Raw genomic sequence first — 25,488 nt, forward strand, 5'->3', positions numbered from 1 at the left:
CCTGTTTGACTGGTCACCTAGAGCTGTTTTCAAATCCTGGCTCATTTACCACTCATGTGAACTTGGGTAATTTCAACAGAACTCGGAATTTTAGTTTCTTCACTGGCAAAATGGAGATCCTGCCTATTTAGAAGATGGCTGGGAAAATTATCTGAAGATGTTTTTATAAAGCATCTGAAGCATGGTAGATGTGAAATACTGTCATTCTGCAGTCACTTTCTTTTTACTCTGACATTCTAAACCTGTTTACTTTTGGCAACATTTTATTTCATGGTTGCAGAAAGTGAAGTCTAGGGGAAAAACTCTGCTTGTCTCCTCTAGTTAATTAATTGAAGCTAGAATTCAAATTTAGGTCATAAATTCCAAATTGCTATTACTTGTCTATTTTTTTTTTTCAACATATGAAATAGAAAACAATTTCAAGATAAAAAAAATATAGCCAGATATATATCCCTTTCTGCTCTGTCATTTTAATAATCTATAATGAAATAACTTTTAAAGCTTTTTCAAACTTTAACAATTACTTAGATATAATTATCCAGTAATTTAGAGCAGTCGTGGAACTCATTTTGATTTCATTGACTTTTTTGAGACATTAAAAAGGGAAAGCATTGAGATAGATTTGTTTATATCCAACTGGGTTTCGTTGGTATGTTAGTTTTTTTTATATCTTGGATTTCACTATCTTTGCTTTTTATTTCTATATTCACTTTTAAGATATAAAGCTTAGTTCTTTTAAGAGTGAGCCTGCCAGATACATTTTATTTGTTATGTAAGGCAAGGTCTTATTGCAAGAGGTTGTAAGATTTACAACTGAATTAAATTTGCAAGGTTAGCTAGCTCAGTTCTTTTTTTAATGATAAACAGGAAATGTCAGTACTGAGTAATATTTTCCACTCATATAGCAAATAAAATTTTCCAACAGATTGTTGGTTCAGTCACATTATTTCAAAGCATATTTATTCCAAGTTGCTAAAAGATATTTTATGGAATAATTTATGTGTTCCTCAGCTTGAATTAATAATCATATGAAATTCATATGTAATATGAGATGCTCCTCTAATAATTTTGAAAAGAGATCACAACTGTTAAATTTTTATCCCTCATTGTTTGAAAGGTTAAGGAGTTTATACTGTGCACTAATTTCTTTTTTTTTTTTTAATGTTTATTTATTTTTGACAGAGAAAGATAAGGCATGAACGGGGGAGGGGCAGAGAGAGAGGGAGACACAGAATCCGAAGCAGGCTCCAGGCTCTGAGCTGTCAGCACAGACCCCAATGCAGGGCTCGAACCCATGAACCATGAGATCATGACCTGAGCCGAAATCGGACGCTCAACCGACTGAGCCACCCAGGCGCCCCAAGACTGTAAACTATTTCTGAAGGGAACGCTTAGGCTTTTCTCTCCTGTTTTTTTGTTTTGTTTTGTTTTTTGAGTTTATTTTGAGAGAGAGAAAGCACACATGAGTGTGAATGCAGGGGGAGAGAGAGAGGGAGAGAGAATCCCAAGCAGGCTCCTTGCTGTCAGCAGGGAGCCCGAGGTGGGGGCTCAATCCCCCAGAATGAACTGTGAGATCATGACCTGAGCCTAAATCAAGAGTCAGACGCTTAACCAACTGAGCCACCCGGATGCCCATTTTCTCCTTTTTTTAGTCCATTTTGTACGAAGCCTGTGTCTACCTGCACTGATTTGACATAAGATTTGAAAACTGTATTTATTAAGTGACTTGGTGTTCTTTTTTAAAAAAATTAAATGCTGGGGGCTCCTGGATGGCTCAGTCGGTTGAGCGTCCAACTTTGGCCCAGGTCATGATTTCACGGCTTGTGAGTTCGAGCCCTGCGTCAGGCTCTGTGCTGACAGCTCGGAGCCTGGAGCCTGCTTCGGATTCTGTGTCTCCCTCTTTCTTTGCCCCCTCTCGGACTCTCTCTCTCTCTCTCCCTCTCAAAAATAAATAAACATTAGAAAAAATTAAGAAAAAAAATTAAATGCTGGAAATTTACAAAAGTATTATCTAACGTGTAATTGTTTCATTTTTAATGTGACATATGCTTATTACAACAGGAAAAAAGGTGAAATGTGTATAATAGTGGTGTCCCCATTTCTCTAAAATCCAGCTTGGAGGTGCCCAATGTTAACACATTTATTTGGGTCCTTCTATAATCTATGTTCAAGAAAACCCTTACAAAATTATATAGGATTTTACTGAGTTAATCACCCTTCTTTTTTTAAAAAAATGTGGGATCACTGTCCATATTACTTTGAAATTTGCTTTTTCAAATTGCCACCCATAGAAGTGCAGCTCAAAACATAATAACACCTTTATTTTAATATCTGCATAATGAAATCCCCTAATATGTATAAACCACATTTTTTTTGGCAGCCGGCTGTAGCTGATTCACTTTCAAGGTGATTTAATGTTTTTGCTGCTGGAAACAATGCTTTAATAAATATTCTTTTATATGTATCCTTAGCAGTTTCATTTCTGTAGGAAAGATTTCTAAATGCATCGAGTTAAGGTTATATGCATTCAAAAATTTAATATATTTGTCAGATTACCTTCTAAAATTTACACACTAGCAATGTGTGAATATTTCTTCACTTCCTTTCAAGCCTGAGTATTGCCATCTTTTAAACTTATTGTCTACCGATGGGTGAAAACTGATGTTTATGACTGTTTTCACTTGCTTTTCTCAGACTACCAGTGAGACTGATGCTCTTTTTATTTATATTTCCTTCGGTGAATTTCCTGTTCAACCAAAACATTTTTTAAAAACTCTTTTATTGAGTTACATACATAAAAATTCACAAAACACTGGTATACAACTCATTGAATTTTCATAAGGTGAACTAACTCATGGAATCAGAATTAAGATCAAGAAATAGAACACTACCAGTCCACCAAAAGTGGCCCTCAATATCCCTTCCAGGTAACTACCTGTCTCTGGACCTAACCCCTATTCTGACTTTGATCTCTACTTGTTACTTTTGCCTGTTTTAAACTTTATGAACCTCAGACTCTTTTGTGTCTGGCTTCTCTTGCTCAGCAGAATGTGTGAGTCTACCATGCTTTTGTGTGTCAAAAAAATGTGTTCATTTTCATCTTTTATAGAGTTTAATTATCTGAATATACCAGAATTTTTTATTCATTTTGTATCAGCCATTACTGTGCACCGAACCACCCAACGTTCAAAGCCTTTAAATACATACACACATATTGCAGTTTACAGATCGACCAGGGGGTTCTTCTGTTTGTCGCTTTGCTTACTCCTATGTCTGTAACCAGCTTGGGTTGTGTAGGCAGGTTCTTGAATGGTGGCTGGGCTTTCTCGTATGGTTGGGAGTCAGCAGTTTGTAGGTGGGGCTAGGAGTCCTCAGCTGAGAAGTGGGTTCTCCTTTATAGTATGGAGCATGTTCTGCAGATGTCTAGATTAAACTTGTTCAGATGGTGGTGGCAAGGTTCCAAATGAGAGAGAAGAAACTCTAAAGCCACTTAAAGCCTGGTCTTGGGACTGGCACACCAGTACTCTTGCCCCAAGAAGCAGTTCTAACTCAGATACAAGACAGTTTTCCATAATAGTTCATTCTTTCTATTGTTGGATAGCATTCCATTGTATGGATATAGCACAACTGGTTTATCCATTCACTTGATGGATATTTGTGTATCTTTATTTTGGAGCTATGACCATTAAAGTCGCTGTGAACATTTGGGTACAACTTTTTCTATGAACACGTGCTTTCTTTTCCCTTGGATGGATACCTTGGAGTGGAATGCAATGCAATGTGTTTAACACTTTTTTTTAAATTTTTTTTAACGTTTATTTATTTTTGAGACAGAGAGAGACAGAGCATGAACAACGGGGGAGGGTCAGAGAGAGGGAGACAGAATCTGAAACAGGCTTCAGGCTCTGAGCTGTCAGCACAGAGCCTGACGCGGGGCTCAAACTCACGGACCGTGAGATCATGACCTGAGCTGAAGTCGGCCGCTTAACCGACTGAGCCACCCAGGTGCCCCTGTGTTCAACACTTTTAAAGGCTGTCAGACCCAGACAGTTTTCCCCAGTGTTGCACTGTTTTACATTCACAGCAAAAATAAGTGAGTTTCAGGTGCTCCATATATTCACCGTCGCTTGGAATAGTCAGTCTTTTAAAATTTTAGTCATTTTAATGGTTGTATCTCATTGTGGTTTAAATTTGCATTTCCCTACTGACCAAGGAGGTTGAGCACCTTTTCGTGTGCTTATTTGCCGTTCCTCTATTTACTTCGGTGAAACAAAGCCTCTTCAAATCTTTGTCCGTTTTTAAGATTGGATGTTTGTTTTCTTATTATTGAGCCTTGAGTATGCTTTAATATCCTGGATACAATTTGTTTACCACATATTTGATTTGCAGATGTTTTGTCTTAATCTGTGGTTAGTCTTTCCATGGTTAACAGTATTTCTGGAGAACAGAAGTTCTTAATTTTGGCCAAGTCTAGTCTATTTTAAAAATTTTATGATTATGCTTTTGGCTTTATAAGACATTTTTGTCTAACTCTAGGACATGAATATTTAGTTTGATTTCTCTAAGCAGTGTTTTTAGTTTTTAACGTAGGGGTTTGTATACAGCTTTTGTCAAATTCATTCCTAAATATCTAATATTTTGATGGTATTTTCGATGGTATTCACCTTCACATTTCATTTTCTGATTATTTGTCACCAATGTGTACAAATGAATTTTGTATGTGGATCTTCTGGCCCTTAAATGTGCTAAACACACCTATGAGTTCTAGCAGCATTGCTAGAATTCAGTTGGATTTGCTGCAGGGATCATCATGCCATTTCAGTATAAAGACAGTTTTACTTCTTCCTTTCTGATCTGATGCCTTTTCTTCTTTCTTTTTAAAATTTTGTCTTTATTGCATTGTATAGAACCTCCAGTATAATGATGAATAGGAATGGTGAGAGTGGATTCCTTGCCTTTTCCTTCCCTTAGGATAAAAGTATTCAGTCTTTCATCTTTAGGTATGCTGTTAGTTATAGGTTTTTCGGTTATTCCCCTCTTATGGTGACTCCAATTGTAAGTATATCAGGCTGTTTCAAGTTATCCTGCAGCTCATTTGCATTTCGTTTTTTTAGCCTGCTTTGATTTTGGGTAGTTTTATTATTCTGTCTTTACATTTACCAATCTTTTCTTCTTTATGATCTACTCTGCTCTTAATACTATACACTGTATTTCTCACCTCAATCATTGTAGTTTTAATCTCTAAAATTTAGATTTAAGTATTTTAAAAGTATCTTCCATGTCTATATTTAACGTAGTCAGTCTTTGATCTGTCTTTGGGAACATATAAAATACAGTTATAATATCTGCTTCTTTCATTTGCGTGAGTTCTGGGTTAATTTGGTTTGAATTTTGTCATTATGGGTTTTATTTTTCTAATTCTTCGTGTAACTAGTAATCTTTTGTTGGATGCCAGACATTTTTAATTTACCTTACTGGATGTTGGTTATGTTTGCACTTCTGTAAATAGTTTTGAGCTTTGTTCTGGGACGTAGTTAAGTTACTTGAAATCAGACCTTTCAGATCTTATTTATGAGCTTTGTTAGATCCTCATTTTACCCACTGCAAGGCAAGCCCTTCTGAGTACTTTTACCTAATGCTGTGTGAATTACAAGATTTTCCACTCTGTTGGGGAAAGGCTCTATTCTCTGCATTGTGATATTTCCATCATGGTTTCTTTTAATCCTTTCGAATAATTTTTACCTGGTCTTGGGTAGGATTTTTTTAGGGTGATTTTACCTGTTGTAAAAGGATCAGTATTCAGTAGCTCACCTGAAGCAGACTTTATATAGGTGTCCTGAGTTATCTCTCTGTGCATCTCTTCCCTTCCCATATTACATTCTGTGAACTGTAACCTACTTGGCCTCATTGGGCCAATTCAATCTCCACAACTCAAGGAGAATGGCAGGTCCTGCTTGAGTTTCACTTTCCTATGCAACAGCCTGAAAAATCTCTCTATAGACAGCCATCTGAACAACCCACAGGACTAACCTCACTTGTTTCTTGTTTCTCAGAGATCAGTGTCCTTCTCTGCCTGATATCAGTCCACTTCCTTGAGACAATGCCCAACATCATTACTGATTAAGGAAGTGTAAATTAAAATCACACTGGGATACCACTTTTAAGAATTGCCATATGGAAATTAAAGGGTTGGCAAGATGTGGAACAACTGGAACTCTAATATACTGCCGATGGGAATATAAAGTGGTACACCACATTGAAAAATCATTTGGCAGTTTCTTAAATAATAAACATACATTGTCATTTACTTTAGCTATTCTGCTATTAGCTATGTATCCAAGAGTCATGGAAGCGTATGATCATACAAAGACTTGTCAAAGAGTTTTTTAGTACCTTACTTTATAATAGCTAAGAAATGGAAACAGTCCAAATGTGTATTAATTGGTGAATGGATAAACAAATCATGGTGTATATGTACAGTGGAATACTACTCCGTAATTAAAATGGACGAACTATTGATACATAAAACCAACATAGATTAACCTGAAAATAATTATGCTGAATGAAAGAAGCCAGAAAAAAATGACTACATATAATATGATTCTAGTTTTTATAAATTTTAAAAAATTCAAGTAATCTATAGTGACAGGAAGCCATTGAGTGGTTTCCAGGGATGAGAATGAAGCAAGGTGGGAAGACAATGAGGGGTTGGCAAGGGCCCTGGGGAAACTTTGGGGGATAATGTGCATATTCATTATCTAGCCTGTGGTTTTATGAGTATGTACGTATGTCAAAACAACAAATTTTATACTTTAAATATATGCAGCTTAGTGTATGTCAAATTATACCTTTTTAAAAAAAAGTGTTTATTGTTGAGAGAGAGTGTGAGCAGGGGAGGGTTGAAGAGGTAGAGGGGGATGGAGGATCCCAAGCTGGCTCTGTGCTGACAGCAGGGAGCCTGATGCAGGGCTCAAACTCACGAACCATGAGATCATGACCTGGGCTGAAGTTGAACGCTTAACCGACTGAGCCACCCAGGTGCCCTTGTCAAATGACACTTTAATAAAAGTGAAAGAAATGTTGTCTTGGAGAAGTTTGAGGTCAGAATATTTTCACATTTAGTAATTCTTCCTTAAATTGTTTTTTAATGTGCTGTTTAACTCACCCATAGAGTTTTAAATCCCAATTATTTTTTATTTCTAGAAATTCTATTTTGTTCTTTTTCAAATATGCTGATTCAGTCTTGATATTTCTTGCTCTTTTCAAGCTCATCTTTATTCTTTAACCACATAAATATAATGCATAACATTTAAAAAATGAAGCATACATTGTTATTTTTGATTTTATGTTTAATAATTCCAATGGCTCAAGTCATTGGGAATCTAAATACATCGTGGATAGTCTCTTGTTTCCCCAAGTGTTTGCTAAGTTTTGCCAAGTTAATGTCATCCATGGAAATCACAAGGTACCGGAGGAGAGGATGCTCCCTCCTGGAGGTATTATATTTATATTTACTTTTGCCAGATGCCAGGGGATGGCAACCCATGAGGGATCCTTTATTTTCTTGGTTTGGAATTTCCCCAACCGTACAGGACTATAAATTCAAATCTTACTGTCTCATGAGGCTGGACCTTTGTTTACACACCTCCAGGGGAGAATATTGTTATTATTTTCTTCTAACCAGGTCTTATTCAGCTCTGGCTACCATAACAAAATACCATAGACTGGTAAATAGCAGACATTTATTTCTCACAGTTGTGGAGGCCAGGAAGCCAAGATCAAGGTTCTGGAAGGTGGGTTTCATTCTGAGGCCTCTTCTCTTGGCATGTAGACAGCTGCCATTTCACTGTGTGCTCATATGACCTCCTAATGCACGAGGATGGGGTGCAGAGGAGGAGTACAGCAAGCTCTCTGGTGTCTCTTATAAGGGTATTAATCCCATCATGAGGGCCCCACCTTCATGACCTCATGCACCCTAACTGCCTCCCAAAGATCCCATCTTCAAATACCATCCCATTAGAAGTTAGGACTTTAGCCTATAAATTTGAAGGGGGGGAGGGGACAAAAACATTTGATCCATAATAACCCAGAACTGTGGCAGAGACAGACAAGTTTTTTCATCAGCTGCCTTTGTTAGCAGTTAGATTTTTTTTTTTCTAGTTCTTCACTTTACTGGATTGGTATGAGCTCAGAGGGTTCCGGTTCTGTATTTAATTGAGGGCTGTGGGAGGGAGAGGTGTGTGTCAAGTTGAGTCCCACATCATTTGATGATCCTATCCTGTGACCATTATTCCTGGAGACTCTAGAATCATAGTATGACATATGTTCCCACGGGAGCCTTAGTTTCTATTTTTATCACTTGATTTTGACTTTATATTCTTCTTCTTTTACCTTTGGTCTTCCTTAATTTCTTACTGAGCTTATCAATATATTTCAAGACACATGGTTTTAAGTTTTGAAAATCATGGAAATAATGAAAATCAGTCTTCCAACTGAGAGGTGTTCTGAACATTTAGTTTTCCTACTGGAAGTACAAATTCTGATGGATACAATACAGTTTTGCCAGGTTCAGGATGAGAAGGCTGGAATGCCATGATCAAAGACACTGAGAACACGTATTCCTAGTAATGTTTGGAGATCTTGTGAAAGGACCACAGAGAGCAGGAATTGTAAGCCAAGAAGTGAGTTTCTCTTGAGGCAACGTGGGACTATTGGGTTTTGGCTGGAGAAATGGCATGATTTGTTGTGGAGATTTTAGAATACAGAGGATTAGAGCCAAGAGTTTAGCCTGGACATGTTAGGAAAATGTATGTGAGAGGAAAAGCAGCCGTATTTGGGAAGTGTCTTTGGAAATAAGGAGAGAATGCCCACAAGGGTTATTGTGGCAGTAGAGATGGAAATCCTCCCCACTCGCTTGATGTTAGGGGTGAAGACTTTTAAACAAATCTGAAAGAAGTGATGTTTCATGGGGGAGAGAAGATGGTGTGTTCCCTTTTGGAACTATTATCGCAACTCAATTTATCAGATCCTTTTCAGGTTTCTTGTTTCAGCTGCCAAGAAAGGAGGTTGGCCACATTTCTGAAACTGCAAAATTCTCTTTGAATATCTACGCAGGTTGTAAATTATGACATTTCAGTTGAGTGTGGCTTTTATCTGATTGAGCAAATATGGAATAAATCACCCATGCTTTTTATGTTTCCTTCATAAGTAGATCCCTTTTGAATGTAATTTCTATAACTGCAGACCTGAGACTATTTAAACTGATAAAAAGTATTGAATGGAAAAGTTATTTTAGGTTTGATTTAAAGGAGTTGGCTGGCATGTTTAGGAAAAAAGGCAGACCAGACTTGTTAAGACTAAGTACCTGAGTTTGTACTTGGCTCTCACCTTGATGGTCCGGTTGGCAATTGAGGTCAACATGAGCACCTAGAGGGAACAGAGAGATGTACTGGAGTAAGTGGGGACAAAGATGGAGAGCAAAGTAGGAATGACAAGATGTTAACTAGCTCTGGATGGTTTTTATATGAATAATGTTATATTATTTTCTCTGTATATAAACTTTTCAAAAGCGAGCAAGCAAACGAATAACTTCAAAGATTAATAAAACATTTGCTTTGCTTTCCAGAAACCTACATCTAGAGGAGACTTCTTTATTTAAATAGCTGGAAGGCAGCAGGAGACTTACAGGCTTTGAAAAGGTGAATTCAGTGTGAACCTGTTTACTAAGCTGAGCAAAGGCTTCGTGGATTAGGGGTTATCCACCCAGACTGGAGATTCACCCACAAAAGACCAGTGTTTAACTCAGTCATAGTCTGAACACACTTCAGTTTTTTGTTTCCCCATTTTCATGGAATTGCCCTGCAAACTAAGACTTCTTTTTATGGAGAACTCATGTCTGAAACACATAGAAAATAAGAAAGGAGCCAGAATTACAGAAGCCATCCACTGATATTCATTTATTTGCTTCACTTTCTTGAAATATAAAAGACTGTATTTCTTAATTATAGTCATGGTTAAACAAATTGGATGAGGTCAAGCAAAAATAGTCTTTTTCTTTTTTCATTTTATTATCCCTTTTCCAACCAGACAACAAAACTCCATTTAAAAAATCAAATAGAGGGGCGCCTGGGTGGCTCAGTCGGTTGAGCGTCCGACTTCAGCTCAGGTCATGATCTCACGGTTCGTGAGTTCAGGCACCCGTGTCGGGCTCTGTGCTGACAGCTCAGGGCCTGAAGTCTGCTTCGGATTCTGTGTCTCCCTCTCTTTCTGCTCCTCCCTTGCTCACACTCTGTCTCTCTCTCAAAAGTAAATAAAGATTTAAAAAAAAAAATCAAATGGCTCTCTGAAGCATATTGTTACATTAGTGTACAAAATGATTGAACTGACTTCAGCTCCCTTCTAACCATCACTGCCCTTTCACACCTCCACGGCAGATCACAAAGGCAGGCACGCTTTCCCAGAGAATGGTGCTTAGCGGTCAGCCCCCGGTGCTGGTTCAAGCCAGCTACACAGCAGCCCTGCAAGTTTGCTTGGTTTACGTAACTGTGCTTCAGTTTCCTGATCTGGGCAACAAAGAGAGTAATACCTTTCTCCAGAATGCAGGAAGATGAAATGAAATTAAACGTGTTGATATGTGCAATGTACCTGGTACACGTAAATGCTCACCAGTGGTAGTTATTATTGATGTCATAACACCCCTGTATTGGCTATGGGACTCCTCTCTTTACCAGGCTCTCTCCCATTGGGCCAGGCACGTCCTTGGATTTTCAGCTCGGGGCGCACTTCCTGATAGTGGTGCTTAGTGAGTGCTTGTTGGATTAATGACTCGAATCTAGACCTAATTCAATTATGGTGAGTTGTGAACAACGTTCTGAAAATCTATCTCATTCCCAGGACAAAGGAATTTTGCGTGTGTGACACTGTGGAGTCTGTAAGTAACTTAAGTGCCGAACTGAACAGTCCTGCTGGGCTACTTGCAGACGCTTTATAGAGAGGACCAAAATTCAATAAAATTAAGTAGGATTTGAAGACCTGCATTTATTATCACTTCTAAAGCAGCATTGTTCGATATCATAGAGAAAAACACTCAACATCAGTTTCTCCCTTCATTACAGGATAAAACAACATACTTTACATTCAAATTTAATTTAAAATGAAAGAGCAATGAATTCAAGATCTCTGGATAAAAGCCAACCAAGAATTCTGCATGAGGCAGTGTTATTAATTTGTTGCCTACAATTAGGTCTAATATTTAAATTGTGCCTGAGGGAATAAGAAATGCCATTCAATGATGATTTCCCTACTCTTAGAAGAAGACAAAGATGGTTCATTTATTAAATTTCTTCAGGAAGTATAATCCTTAAATCATGACAAATAAATGTTAAAATAATATACTTTATTTAAAACTGCCAAATTATTACAGTAAGTTATATACAAACACAAGTACTGGAAGTTCTAGGATATGAAAATAAGTTTAAAAAAATTTTTAGTGTTTATTTATTTTTGAGAGACAGAGAGAGACAGAGCGTGAGCAGGGGAAGGACAGAGAGAGAGACACACACACAGAATCGGAAGCAGGCTCCATGCTCTGAGCTGTCAGCACAGAGTCTGACGCGGGCCTCAAACTCACGAACTGCTAAATCATGACTTGAGCCGAAGTCGGACATTCAACCGATTGAGCCACCCACATGCCCTGAAAATAAGTTTTTAAAAGTTAGTTTTACTATACAGACATTTAAATTAGTTCCTTTTATGTGTAAGTTGTATTGGAGTAAATGAAAAATGAAGTTGTTTTTCTTTCCTCTAACTTGGGGTTGTGACATTTTATCATAAGGATCATCTGTTAGTAATTGAGTTCTGTCCTCCCATGGATGGAATTATTAGTCCTTTAAACTGTAAAAGAAAAAAAAAATCACACAACAACAACAACAACAAAAAGCAGACTAGCAACCATTACTTCAAAGGAGATTACAAAGTGAAAAACAATCCAGAGACAGAAAACGTTTGATGCAGAACCAAGGAAGGTCTCACTGTCTTTGTGGGGACCCTCCCAGCAGCAGCTGCCCCTTGTCACGGGTGAACCACATATACTCACATCTGCCATTGGGCTATGAAGTCTTGACAACAGGTTTGGGGTAGAAAATTCTTCTGGTTATTTTTTTTTTTTCTTTTTCTTTTTCTAAGAGCCTACAAACGCAGAAGATATAATTGAGTTTGCAGAGGATCAACATGTTGTTTTAGAAACCTAGCGCCAAATACATCCTGGTCAACTATTTCTCTAAATAACAGATTTAATTTAAACAAAATAGATTATTTTGCATTGTGTAGGGAAATAAACAATTTTGAAGGTTCTTGGAGACTTTGTTTTATACGATTAAGTATATAATAGCATAGGATATATCTACTTCATATGTAATACCGTAGATAGATTATGCATAGAAAATATGAAAACTAACATGTGATGTATACTTTGTATATACCATGCACTGTGAGGGGTTTCCCGATATCTTATGTAATTCTCAAGATCACCTTGTGAGGTAGGATGTAGATAATCTCTGTCTCACATATTCATTAACTTGTCAGGGACATTGAGCTCGTAGGTGATGAAAACAAAATTTAAAAAATATATTATAAAATTAATATGTGTTCACTGTAAAAAATTCAAATACAGAAGGCCATGAAGTGAAAATCAAAAAGCTCTAACTTCTACCACTCAAGTTCTACTTCCTGAAAGCCAAATTAATATTTTCTTGTATTTTTCTGAAATTTTTTTTGAAAAAAAATTTTTAATGTTTGTTTATTTTTGAGAGAGAAAGAGAGAGAGCATGAGCAGGGGAGGGGAAGAAAGAGAGGGAGACACAGAATCTGAAGCAGGCTCCAGACTCTGAAACGTCTGCACAGAACTTGATGGGGGACTTGAACTCACAAACTGTGAGATCTTAACCTGAGCCAAAGTCAGATGCTTAACTGACTGAGCCACCCAGGTACCCCTGAAATTTTCTATATGTATGCAATCATGTACCTTTATGTTTATGTTTACTTCTGTGTATATTTTCATCCGTCTTTCTTTATATTATATATGTATATAAGTATATATTTATATACTTATATACTTATACTTATATAAGTATACTTATACACTTATATAAGTATACTTATATAAGTATACTTATATACTTATATAAGTATACTTATATACTTATATACTTATATACTTATATACTTATATAAGTATACTTATATACTTATATACTTATACTTATATAATATATATTTATATACTTTATATACTTATAAGTATATAATATATATTATATATGTATATAAGTATATATTTATATAGATATATGTGGTTTTTCTTGCTTTTATTTTTAGATCTCAGGATCATATATGAGACAATAGTGTCATCTATTTTGACACTTGCTTTTTACATTTAACGGTATGTCCTGGAAGTGTTCCACTACATTATGTACAGACCTATCCTATTCTTTTATGATTGTCTGGTAGGCCATTGTCTAAATTTAATGTAATTTAATAAAGAGCAACATTAAATTATTTTCAATTTTATGCCATTTACAAATTTTCTGTATTAGTCTGCTTGGGCTTCCATAACAAAATACCATAGGCGAGATGGCTCAAACCACAGAAGTTTGTTCTCATAGTTCTGGAGGTGGAGAAGTCTAAGATCAAGGTCCGGCAAGGTAGGTTTTATTCTGAGGACTGGTATCTGGACTTAGTAGTTATGGCTGTCTTCTCCCTGTGTTAAAGGAACCGGCCCTTTACTTGACATAAATGTTACAACTCTTCTCTTCTTGGTTTTGGTAACGTAATGTTTACTTATCTTTTTGCTCAGGTGGGTGCTGCTTCCAGTTCCTTCCTCTATTAACCTTTAATTCACTTCTCCAGGATAAGAGATGGGTCATGTAAAATAAAGTTGTACTGTCTATGCATTTTTTTGCACAGATCTATCTCCTCTGTCATTCTGTGATGAGCTATGTTCCCATGAGAAGTTCCCCGTTTCCTGCATTCTTATCCTGTGTAAAACATGTTGATCTACGCGTGTTTCTCTGCTCTGCATAGGATTGGAAGAAATCCATATATACTCATACCTCTGATATACATATTGCTGCATTGAAAGTCATGTGTTGAAGTAATAAAATTAGTTCAGAGAACTTTATTTCCTGCAGTGTGAAACAATAAAATCACATCTACTTTCTATGAACTTTCAATTCCATGAATTGCTGTGAAATGCAGATTAACCTGAAAAACAATTCAATTTATCATTTAAAAACAGCTCATACTTATAAAGACGTAAGCAAGAGCATACCAAAAAATAACTAGCAAGATTTAGTCTTGATGTTGTATTTTCATTACAACAATCACTGCAAATAATAAAGGCCTTGAAAAAGTCTGCTCCATGTAATGAATTATCAACAAGTTAGCAGAACAGTGCGTTGCTACTCCAAATAAGAAGAAAAACTCTTATGTAGGCACTAATTACATTCGATATAAAAGTACTAAGTTGTACAGAACTGAGTATCGTTTTCAACTGCTTGATACAAATGATTATGTGCTAGACACATTTTCTCCTTTACTTTTTATAGTGGATTAAAAATTGATTTGTGTTTTTATTTTGTAAATAAGAAAACTGAGTTTCAGTAAAGTTAAGCAATCTGTCTTAGATCACACAGCTAGTAAGTGCCAGATGTTGAATTCCAAACCAAGTCTTTGGCCTCATGCTACCACACAGTACTGCCTCCTGAAAGAAGCTTAGAGAAACAAGGCAAATGTCTGCCAAAGTAATCAGAGAAGGCATCCAGGGGAAACAAAACCTGGGCTTTCAAGAGCGAGTAGGAGGACATATTAGGTGAAGAAAACACGGAATGAAACCATGGAGGTAAGAACAACATGGTGTGTAAAAGGAACGGATCCCTGTGACTGGGAATTCATGCACAGGGCACCGTGTAGGTAACATGCAGCAAACCACATAGGATCCTGAATGTCAGAAAAAGAAGTGTGGACTTGATTGCTATAGAAAGGGTGGTGTGGAGCCACTGAATATTATCGGTCAGATGTCCAAGATGAAAAGTGATTTGGGAAGATTGGTTGGGATATGGGGTGTTGTCTAGAAAGCTACCCCCTAAGCATCCAAGAAGATTAGTTGGTGGCTATTGGTGGAACCCAGGTGGGATGTATAGAAGTGTGGACTGGGATGAATGCCGTGCCTAGAGTGTAACATGAGAAACATTTTGAAGATGAGAAATATAAATTAGGATGAGTCATATTGCTTTGGCATGCTCTAAGTATTCCGTGTTCTCATGAAAAAATGTGGTTTCCAAACACATTACAGAACACAACTAGTTATTTGGGGAACTTCGTTTTGTGTTTTTCAGAAATCTGAATTAACAAAGCTTCTGACTTAATCCAGGTTTGGGTAGTCATCTCAGTTTTCATGGACTAAAGAGGGGAAAGAAACCAAAGATGACTGAAGAAAACAACTGTCATTGATAATTACTATCAGCACCGAACTTCTTTTTGTTTCAGCTGAACGTCACTTGGGTTTATTTCAAGCAAATCCCTTTGTCCAGAGATTTATGATGTTTCAAGAGCTACAGCTCCTTTTGAGCTTTGCCCTTAATATTGTTTGGGCCTCAGCCTTAGGCTATTTTCCCTTATGGTAGAAAAATGACAGCCCAAACTCCTGAAATAGCACTTTCTCTCTTATTTTGGGAGGACAGCTCTTCTGCCAGCCACCACTTGAAAGTCGCTGTGATTTGACCAATTTAAGTTCAAGATTGGGACCACATAGATGGGTTTGGGCCACTTAAGGGAAGTGGGAATCATTGTTAGTCAAAGAGTGTGGCTAAGCCAATTCAGGATCCTGGTAGTTCTTCTGGGGGAACTGATGCTGGAAGGCAACCAAAAATTATCATTCTCTGGTCTTAACTTCTCTACCTTTCTAGAATATAAACTGTATGATTGTCAGACCCATGTTTGTTTACTTCTTGGCATCGGATAAAGAGCCAAATAGGTGGGGTATTTTTTCTTTAGTTAATTAGTTGAGTGAATAAATGAATGAATGAATGAAGAATGAATGAATGGAATGGAAGACATCTCTTTGAGATGAAAAGATTTTCAGAGCAAAATAGTAAGGGAAATGTGTATTCAAAACTGTGCATAAATACACACGAGAAGTGTCAGTGTAGGGGCGCCTGGGTGGCTCAGTCGTGTGAGCATCTAACTCTTGATTTCTGCTCAGGTCATGACTCCAGGGTCATGAGATCAAGCCCTGTGTCTGGCTCAATGCTGAGCATGTGGCCTGCTTAAGATTCTCTCTCTCGGGGTGCCTGGTGGCTCAGTCAGTTAATTGTTCAACTCTTGATTTCAGCTCAGGTCATGATCTCATGGTTCTTTGGATCAAGCCCACATCGGGCTCTGTGTTCACAGTGTGGTTTCTGCTTGGGATTCTCTCTCTCTCCCTGTCTCTCTGCTCTCCTTTGTTCATGCTTTCTCTCTCTCTCTCTCTCTCTCTCTCAAAATAAATGAACTTAAAAAAAAATTCTCTCTGTCTCTCTGCCCCTCTCCCCAGCTTGTGTGCTTGCTCCCTCTCTCTCAAAAAAAAAAAAAAAATTAAAATTAAAAAATGAAGTGTCAGTGTAGCTATGTTTCTTTTAGAGGAAGGGGGGAGGTCATATTTCAGAAAAACTTCTCTGTAAAGAACATACTATTATACAAATTAAATCCTAAATAAATTGACATGGCACACATAAATATATATTTCATATGATTATGTATTTTGCAATACAGCATGTGACCATGGCAATATTTTTTTTGCCTGAATATTTGTAACATAAAAGTCTTAAAGTTAGATTTTGAAACACTGGACTTTGTGAATAAATTACCAGTATAGACGTTATTTATTTGGGTGCAATGTTAAAATCGTATTTAAAACCCAGAGTCCAACTTTTAATAAATATAGTCACATCATTCTTTGAACACCTACAAGGCGTCTGTTGCTTCTGATGTGCCAGCTATTTGATTCTCAAGTAATTTTATAAGTAAACCTTATTGTCACTGATTTACTGATAAGGAAACTGAGACAGAGAGAAGTTGAGCAACTAGGAAAAAGAGATGGAAAAATCACATAACTATCAATTCTTTTTTTTTGTGGTAGAGATAATTAAGACCTAGTCTTTTAGCATGTTTGATGATCATATCATGATGATCATATTACAGTATATAAATATTTCTTTTTTTAAGGAGTTTATATTAAAACAATTTTTTAATGTTTATTTTTGAGAGAGAGAGAGGGAGTGAGAGTGAGGAAGAGTCAGAGAGAGAGGGAGACACAGAATATGAAGCAGAGTCCAGGCTCTGAGCTGTCGGCACAGAGCCCGATGTGAGGCTCGAACCCACAAACCGCAAGATCATGACCTGAGCGGAAGTCAGACACTTAACCAACTGAGCCACCCTGGTGTCCCTGCAGTATATAAATGTTTCAAGTCAACATGTTGTCCACCTGAAAATGTACACAATGTTACATGTCAAATATACTTCAATGTAAATAAATAAGAAAATAAATAAATAGAAAATAATGGGGCAAGATTTAAACCCCCCAGATTAGATTCAAACCCCAAAACATGTGGTCCAATAAAATGCTCTTCCATTATGCTATTTGTTTTCTATTGGGTTCTCAGCTGCAGTCCTTTGAGAGAAGGATGTGTGTACAAATGACTAAGGAAGTGCCAGGAGAAAACACGAGGTGGGAGAGTAAGACTGAGGAAGAGAAAGCCAAGCAAGGGTGTTATTGCACTGTACTTCCAGCTGTAACTTAATCCCATTATCTTAGTCCACTCGGGGTGCTCTAACAGAGTACCATAGACTGGGCGGCTTATAAACAGCAGAAATTTATTTCTCACAACTCTGGAGTCCAAGATCAGGATACCAGAAGATTTGGTGTCTGGTGAGATCCACTTCATAGACAGCCGTCTTCTCACTGTTCTTACATGGTGAAAGGGGCAAGGGAATTCCACGGGGTCTCTTTTGTAAAGACACTCATCCCATGCATGAGAAATCAGCCATCATGACTTAATTGTCCTCCAAAGGCCCCACCTTCCAATACCCTCTTCTTTGGAGTTAGACTATCCATACGTGAATTTGAAGGAAACACAAATATTCAGTCCATAGCACCCATGGAAAACATTCATTTTGTTTTGAGTTGTCCATTTCACTTTCTTCAGACTAATGTACATTTTGGGGCATTTTTTGCTCCTTGCAAAGTGAGCCCAAGATCGGGCCTTTGAGGAAAGTTACAGGTGCAAGTGATTGGAAGTAAGGCCCCCAGAAAAAGTTAAAGAAACCCAAAGTGACCTTGGTGGAGCACTGACACTGTCTCATTCACTCCCCTGCCATTCAAGATGGGAGTCAGTAAGACCTTGGATTGTGAGTAAGTTGTTCTGTGAGTGTTCTGCAAGATGAGCAAACATTTCTAATACATTTTAACTTGATAAACGAATGAGGTCTTGCCATATGAGTAGTACGTGATGCCGAATGTCACATGATCACAGCTGAACCAATGCTTCTTGTCTCTCTGTCTCTGCCTCTGTCTGTCTCTTTATCTTGCTGTGGGATTGTGGGCGGTTTTCTCCCGTGCTTGGATGCTCCATCTCAGGCCGAGGTGTTTGGCAGAAATCAGTGATTTTTCAGAACATTGGAAGGTGCCCACAACTGGCACTAGTGAATTTTTTGTCACTTCAAAGCACCTATGGACAGTTCTTTGCTTTTCCATACAAGAGTCAGCTTAGGAATGCTTTGCTTCATTCTGGATCAGGCTGCCTGCAGATACAGATCCTTTGCTGCCTTATTGCCAGTTACATTAAATACAGTATATGTTAAGAACTTGTTAATGCTGTACCATGCTCAACACCTGTGTGAATGTATGCAATGGCCCCCATGCAGAAAAAGATTCCATTGAGCCTACAGGTAGCAGTGATTCCATTAGTGGTAGTGAAAGTCGTCCTACACAATAACCCTCCTCTCTCTTGTTTCCCTCACACCAGTCATGAAGGTTTTCAAAGGTAAATTTCAGGTTAATTTGTTTATTTTTCTTTATATTTTGTATTTTCTTTATTATTTTGTATTATATTCAGTATTGTAATTATTTTTATATGAAAATTTTTGGGTTGTGGAAGGAATCCTCTGAGTTTCCATTATTTCTTATAGGGAAATTTGCTTTGATATATAAGTGCTTTGGATTACAAGCATGTTTCCGGAATAAATTATGCTCACAAACCAAGGTTTTCCTGTATATCAGCATGCTGGTTTAGGGGCACCAATTCCTGATCCAAGTCACCAGTGGTGAGATCCGGGCTCTGACAGCTGGATAAAATTTTAAACTTACATGTGCGTTATTGTTTGCATTTATAAAATAGGTGATAATTCTATTACCTAAACTCATGAGCTTGTTTTGACAATTAGATGAAGGCATATATATATATATATATATATATATATATATATATATATATATATATGCAAGTCTCCTTGAAAGAGTTAAGGAAGTTTTATTATATATAGTTAAATATATGTGTATCTTACTTTTGTTTTTACATTTGGAGGGTAAAAAAAACGTGAGTGGGAAGGGCGGAATGTCCTTCTTGGCTTGTCCAAGTATACTAGCTTGGTATGAGAAAAATAGATTATTAGAGCTCTTCAGAGCTCCAATACATATATAAATGCACACACACACACACACACACACACACACACACACACATACATAATGATGGAAAAAAAAGCCCGTGTGCTATGACCTGCTGACCTGCTCACAGTCATGTCACACAGCTATTTAGTGACACAGCCAAGAAGGGAACTTAGTCTCCTGACCATCAGATCTTTCACTATGCCTTGCGGGTCATATTGGTATTAATGTAACATTTCTTAGAGGAGCTAGGTGACCTCTAGTTTACTGAATATCTCCGTTAACTGAACATTAATATTTGTTAATGTAAGGCTAAAAGCAACCTTAGAATTCATGAATAATCTATTAAAAATTCAAAGAACAATATACATATTAAGAATGCTATTACAAACTTTCTTAAAAGTAATTTTAAAATATTTTATATTTCTGTATTTTTACATTCTTGAGGTGTTTGGCAAAAAGAACCTAATCAATTTGGTGTGCCTGGGTGGCTCAGTCGGTTAAGGGTCTGACTTCAGTTCAGGTCATGATCTCACGGTTCGTGGGATCAAGCCTCATGTCAGGCTCTGTGCTGACAGCTCAGAGCCTGGAGCCTGCTTCCGATTCTCTCTCTCTCTCTCTCTCTCTCTCTCTCTCTCATTCTCTCTCCCTGCTTCTCCCCCACTTGCTCTCTGTGTCTCTGTCTCTCAAAAATAAAAAACAAACATTAAAAAAAAGAACCTAATTAATTCACATTCAGAAGTTGATGACTGTAAATCATAATATTTTTAACTCTCTAGGGTACTTGCATATTCATCAAGTAAAACAGCTTTAATAGTGCTTCAGCCGCACACATACTAAAATTGGAACGGTACAGAGAAGATTGGCATGGCCTCTGTACAAGGATAACCCACAAATTTGTGAAGCGTTCCAAGGTTTTAAACAATTTACTTTGGGCATAGAGGATTAGTAGGAATGTAATTCATAAATCTGTGGCCCGTTCTGGTATTTTCTTGTGACATTTAAAGAAACACAGAAATTATAATAAAGTCCTGGCTAATCAAAACTCACATTGTTCCATACCAAATGCCTCTTCTTCTTGAATAACACATTTTGCATCCAATGTAAAGAATCGACAGATTTCCAGTGTTAATATAATACCACCAACAAAGCTGCCAATATCAAATTTTGATAATGTATTTTCTTTAGAATTAATAGTTGCTGTGATTAGAAGAAAACAAAAAAAGTATGCTTTGGTGATTTTAAAAAACATCATACTAAGCTAAAACTTTGAATTTCTACATAAGAATGCTGAATGGGGGAAGAGGAAGTCTCGTTGTAGAAGGTTGCTCTCCAGCCTGCTTTGTGTCTAGTGACTGCTGGGTTCTAGTTGATCTAACACATCTCCCAATCACCCCCATCCCCAGAACTGCAACACCAGCATCTGAAGCTGTTTGTGATGCTGAACTTAGATTGCCTACCACAACCTCAGAGGCAGTACGATTTGGGGATTTTTTTTTCCCCCTTATTGGTCCTCTTAAGAGTTAGTGCCTTAACAATAGGTCCGCACAACACAGGTCTAATCTTGCAACTAGATCTAATCTGAATAAATGGTTCTAACTGAAATTTCTCCTTTTGAATAAATTGGAAATTGAAACTGTTTTGGTTTTATCGCATCAAGAGACCTTGAGAAATTAGTTGATTTAAAATACAAATTGTAGTAATAAAACTGTGGATTAGAAACATATGAAAATACACAAGGGGTGCCTAAGTGGCTCAGTTGGTTGAGTATCCAGCTTCGGCTCAGGTCATGATCTCAGAGTTTGTGAGTTCAAGTCCCGTGTCAGGCTCTGTGCTGACAGCTCAGAGCCTGGTGCCTGCTCTGGGTTGTGTCTTCCTCTCTCTGCCCCTCTCCTGCTCTCTCTCTCTCTCTCTCTTTCTGTCTCTCTCAAAAATAAATAAACATTTAAACAAATTTTAAAAATACACTGAAAATACCATAAAGTCTGCTGTTATCACGAATGTAATAACTAGTTTTTAAGTGGAACTGAACTTTGAATAAGTTCAAAAGAAAATGTTGAGGTTCTGAATTTGTAGTTTCACAGGCATTATGTTTTTAAAAATGCAGAAAATGAAGAGTGCTGATACTCTGTTACTACACTGTATCTAATACCATTGGAAAATATCTTTATGGCACATATGAATAAAAACCAAAGCTAACCATTTGGTTTAGAACTCATGTAGACTGAATGCTGCCTAATTCTGTTGTCTAATGAGGGGCCCAGGAGGGAAAGGTGTGGCACATTTCAAATCATATCCAAGTACGATTCCCTGGTAGGACAAGTCACTTATTCACACTCATTAGCAGGCCTGATGAAGTTGGAAACTCATTTTCCACAGGGACAAGGATACTAGGATCTATACCATTGATTTATTTAATATGACATCATTTCTATTTTTTCAGAATGCAACAAAGACATAAATGTGGCATTTAACAACTATTTTCAGCATAGGAAACAGGTCAGTTTTGATACACCTTTGTTGCTGCTGAAGTAACAGATGTCACTGAACTGTTGTGGGTTGTGGTCATTGTCGATGGCATCTGGGGTATGTTTTGTGAAACTGAGGTGGTGAAAGTTACATTTGTTGAGAACCCTGGTGTTGTCATTTTAGATATTGCTATAGGTGTCAAGATGGTGACCGTCCCAGTCTTTGAGACTGAAGAAAATAGAATTGTTGACTGTTTCACAGTGCTGGTGGAAGACTCATTTGTATAGCTGGAAATCACAAAGTCATAAAGCTGCATGAATATGAAGAAACAGGGACTCATGGGTTTTGGCCCACATCATGATCTCATGGTTCCTGAGTTTGAGCCCCATATCAGCAGGTCGGGTTTTGCTTTGAACTCTGACCTTTTTCAGAGTGGATTACCTGTGAGACAATGATATCATTTTCTTGCTCAATTTGGTTGTCTCCTCTCATAAGTTGGATATATTGTCATGCTAAAAGAGCCCTCCCCATTAGGGATGAGGATAAGGAAAGAGGGACAGGTAGATACCATCTACTATCCTATCCTACCATAATCCCATGAGCATATACTAGCATGATTTTGTAATTGTCTGTCTACACTGCTAGTTTGGGCTGAAATGTTTTCATAGGCAGCATTGCATTATGAACCAGATGCCCTTTGGATAACCTCTGTCAGAGATGGTTTCCTGGCTTTTACATGGACAGCAACCTGTGCCTGGGGTGTGTATGGAAAGCAGGGTGCCAAGAACAAGAATGGGCAGGAAGAAAAGTGATGGAGATTTACCAGATTTCCAGCTCATTACAGATTTCACCCATCACCTCTCTCCTTTTGTTTTAATTTTTAATTTATTGAATTGCAAGTTGTTTTTGGAGAGCTATGCTCTACTCATGTTTCAACAAGCAACATCTTAAATGGGTAGACTTGGAGGAATAAGTGTAGGAAAATTGCTTATAAGAGCTCTAATAACCTCCTGTTTTTCTCACACCTGTTTTTCTCTCGTACTTGGACAAGTCAAGAAGGGCATTCCACCCTTCCCGCCCACTTATTTTTACCCTCCAAATGTAAAAACTAAAGTAAGGTACACATATACTTAGCTACAGATAATAAAACTTGTTTAACTCTCTCAAGTGCACTTGCATATTTATCAAGTAAAATAGCCTTATGACTATGTAAGTACATGGAATTATACAACATCAATCATGTAAGGGGAAACAATGTATATTTGTAATAATTTTTTGTCACAAACAAATGCAGGGATACTCATGACCTAGGTAAAAAGGTACAAATCTGTGAATTGTTAGTTTATGATTATAACAATTGAGAGCAGACGATGTATTAGCTTCCTGGGGATGCTATGATAAGTGACCACAAGCCATGCAGCTTGAAACAGCAGAAATTTATTTTCTCACAGTTCTGGAGGCCAGAAGTCCAAAATCAAGGCATTGGCAGGGCCATGGTCCATCCAAAGTCTCTAGGAGAAAATCCTTCCTTGGCTTTTCCAGCTTCTGATGGTCTCTGGTTTTCCCTGACTTGTGGCAGCTTGAGTCCAACCTCTGTGTCCATCTTTACATGGCCATCTCCTCTCTGTGTGTATCTGAATCTGAATCTCCTTCTCTTTTCTTTTTTTTTTTTTTTTTTTTTTTTTTTTTTTTTTTTTTAAAATTTTTTTTCAACATTTTTTATTTATTTTTGGGACAGAGAGAGACAGAGCATGAACGGGGGAGGGGCAGAGAGAGAGGGAGACACAGAATCGGAAACAGGCTCCAGGCTCCGAGCCATCAGCCCAGAGCCTGACGCGGGGCTCGAACTCACGGACCGCGAGATCGTGACCTGGCTGAAGTCGGACGCTTAACCGACTGCGCCACCCAGGCGCCCCTCCTTCTCTTTTCTGTATAAAGACACTAGTCATTGGATTCAGACCCATCCTAAGACAGAGTAACTTCATCTTAACTAATTACATTTGCAAAGACCCTCCTTCCAAAAAAGGTCACATTCCAAGGTTCCAGTTGGGCATGAATTTTGGAGGGATACTATTCAACCCAGCACAAGGGAAGTAAGTAAAAAATCTATTTCTTGGGGCGCCTGGATGGCTCAGTTAGTTAAGCATCCAACTCTTGATTTTGGCTCAAGTCATGATCTCACAGTTTGTGAGTTTGAGCCCTGTGTTGGTCTCTGCACTGTCAATGCAGAGCCTGCTTGGGATTCTCTCTCTCTCTGCCCCTCCCCTGCTCTCTCTCTCAAACTAAATAAACAATTAAAAACATACATATTTCTTAATTTTAAGTTTATTTATTTAGTTTGAGAGAGAGAGTGAGAGCAAACATATGCGTGTGCAAGTGAGGGAGGGACAGGAAGAGAGAGAATCCCAAGCAGGCTCCACACTGTCAGTGCAGAACCCGACCTGGAGCTTGAACTCATGAACCATGAGATCATGACCTGAGCCAAAATGAAGAGTCAAATACTTAACCAACTGAGCCACCCAGGTGCCCTTATATATATTTCTTTATTGTTATTGTTAAGGTAGTTGGTATTTGACGTTTGCAAAAGCATGTGGATTCTTCAGTTTGCCAATGCTCAGTGGCTTTTTGGGAGAAGTCCTTTTGAAACTGAATCAGTTTCACAGTAGGTGCAGGTACGAGACCATCAGGCAGGCACAGTTTTGTCAAGGACCCCAAATGTTTTATGTCAGAAAGATAATATACATTTCCACTAAGATTTTCTTACCTTCTATTCTGATACAGTGGTCTTGGTTCTAGGTTCTAAGGATTTCTGAGACACTTAGGAACTTTTTTTCTTATCCCCATCTAATCCTATTCTATAGACCTAGGTCACACCGAGTAAAATTCTTAGCCTCATTTCATTATATTATATAATTTTTAAAATTTTCCAACCATATTGTGTCCTTTGTATCAAATTCCACCCCAACTCTGCCCTCATTCAGTGACAGAGTGAACTGAAATTCTTTCCTCTCTTACCAAAATAATTGAGTCATTTACCAAGAGTTGATTAGCAAGTATACATAGATGCTAAAAGGTTTGCATGGGAGCAAACTGCTTTCATTTTCTGAAACGTGTGCCCTGCACCGAACAGATTATGCTCATCCATAGCCAAGGAACAGAACATGACAAAATAAAGAAAGATTGATGCCTGGAAGTACAAATGTGAATCATGACTTTTGAGCTCTTAATGGTTGTGCAAGCATCTTCAGTATCCCAAGTAGAGGATCAGAAGGGGGAGATTACCGGATTGATCTGCAGCTGTGAGTGTCTGAGTCCATTGT

General features: G+C 37.7%; 1 protein-coding gene and 1 non-coding gene across 2 annotated transcripts in view; both read left to right on the top strand.

Moving 5' to 3' along the window:
- Positions 1-25,488, top strand: part of MOXD1 (monooxygenase DBH like 1) — a 96,703-nt gene that overhangs the window by 38,545 nt on the left and 32,670 nt on the right. The window lies entirely within an intron of this gene.
- On the top strand, positions 20,516-20,618 carry LOC128777847 (U6 spliceosomal RNA). The gene has a single exon (XR_008423165.1). It is a non-coding gene; the product is annotated as a U6 spliceosomal RNA (small nuclear RNA).

Source organism: Panthera pardus, unplaced genomic scaffold, assembly GCF_024362965.1.
Source record: "Panthera pardus isolate Hobbes unplaced genomic scaffold, ASM2436296v1 HiC_scaffold_17, whole genome shotgun sequence".
Classification (NCBI taxonomy): Eukaryota; Metazoa; Chordata; class Mammalia; order Carnivora; family Felidae; genus Panthera; species Panthera pardus.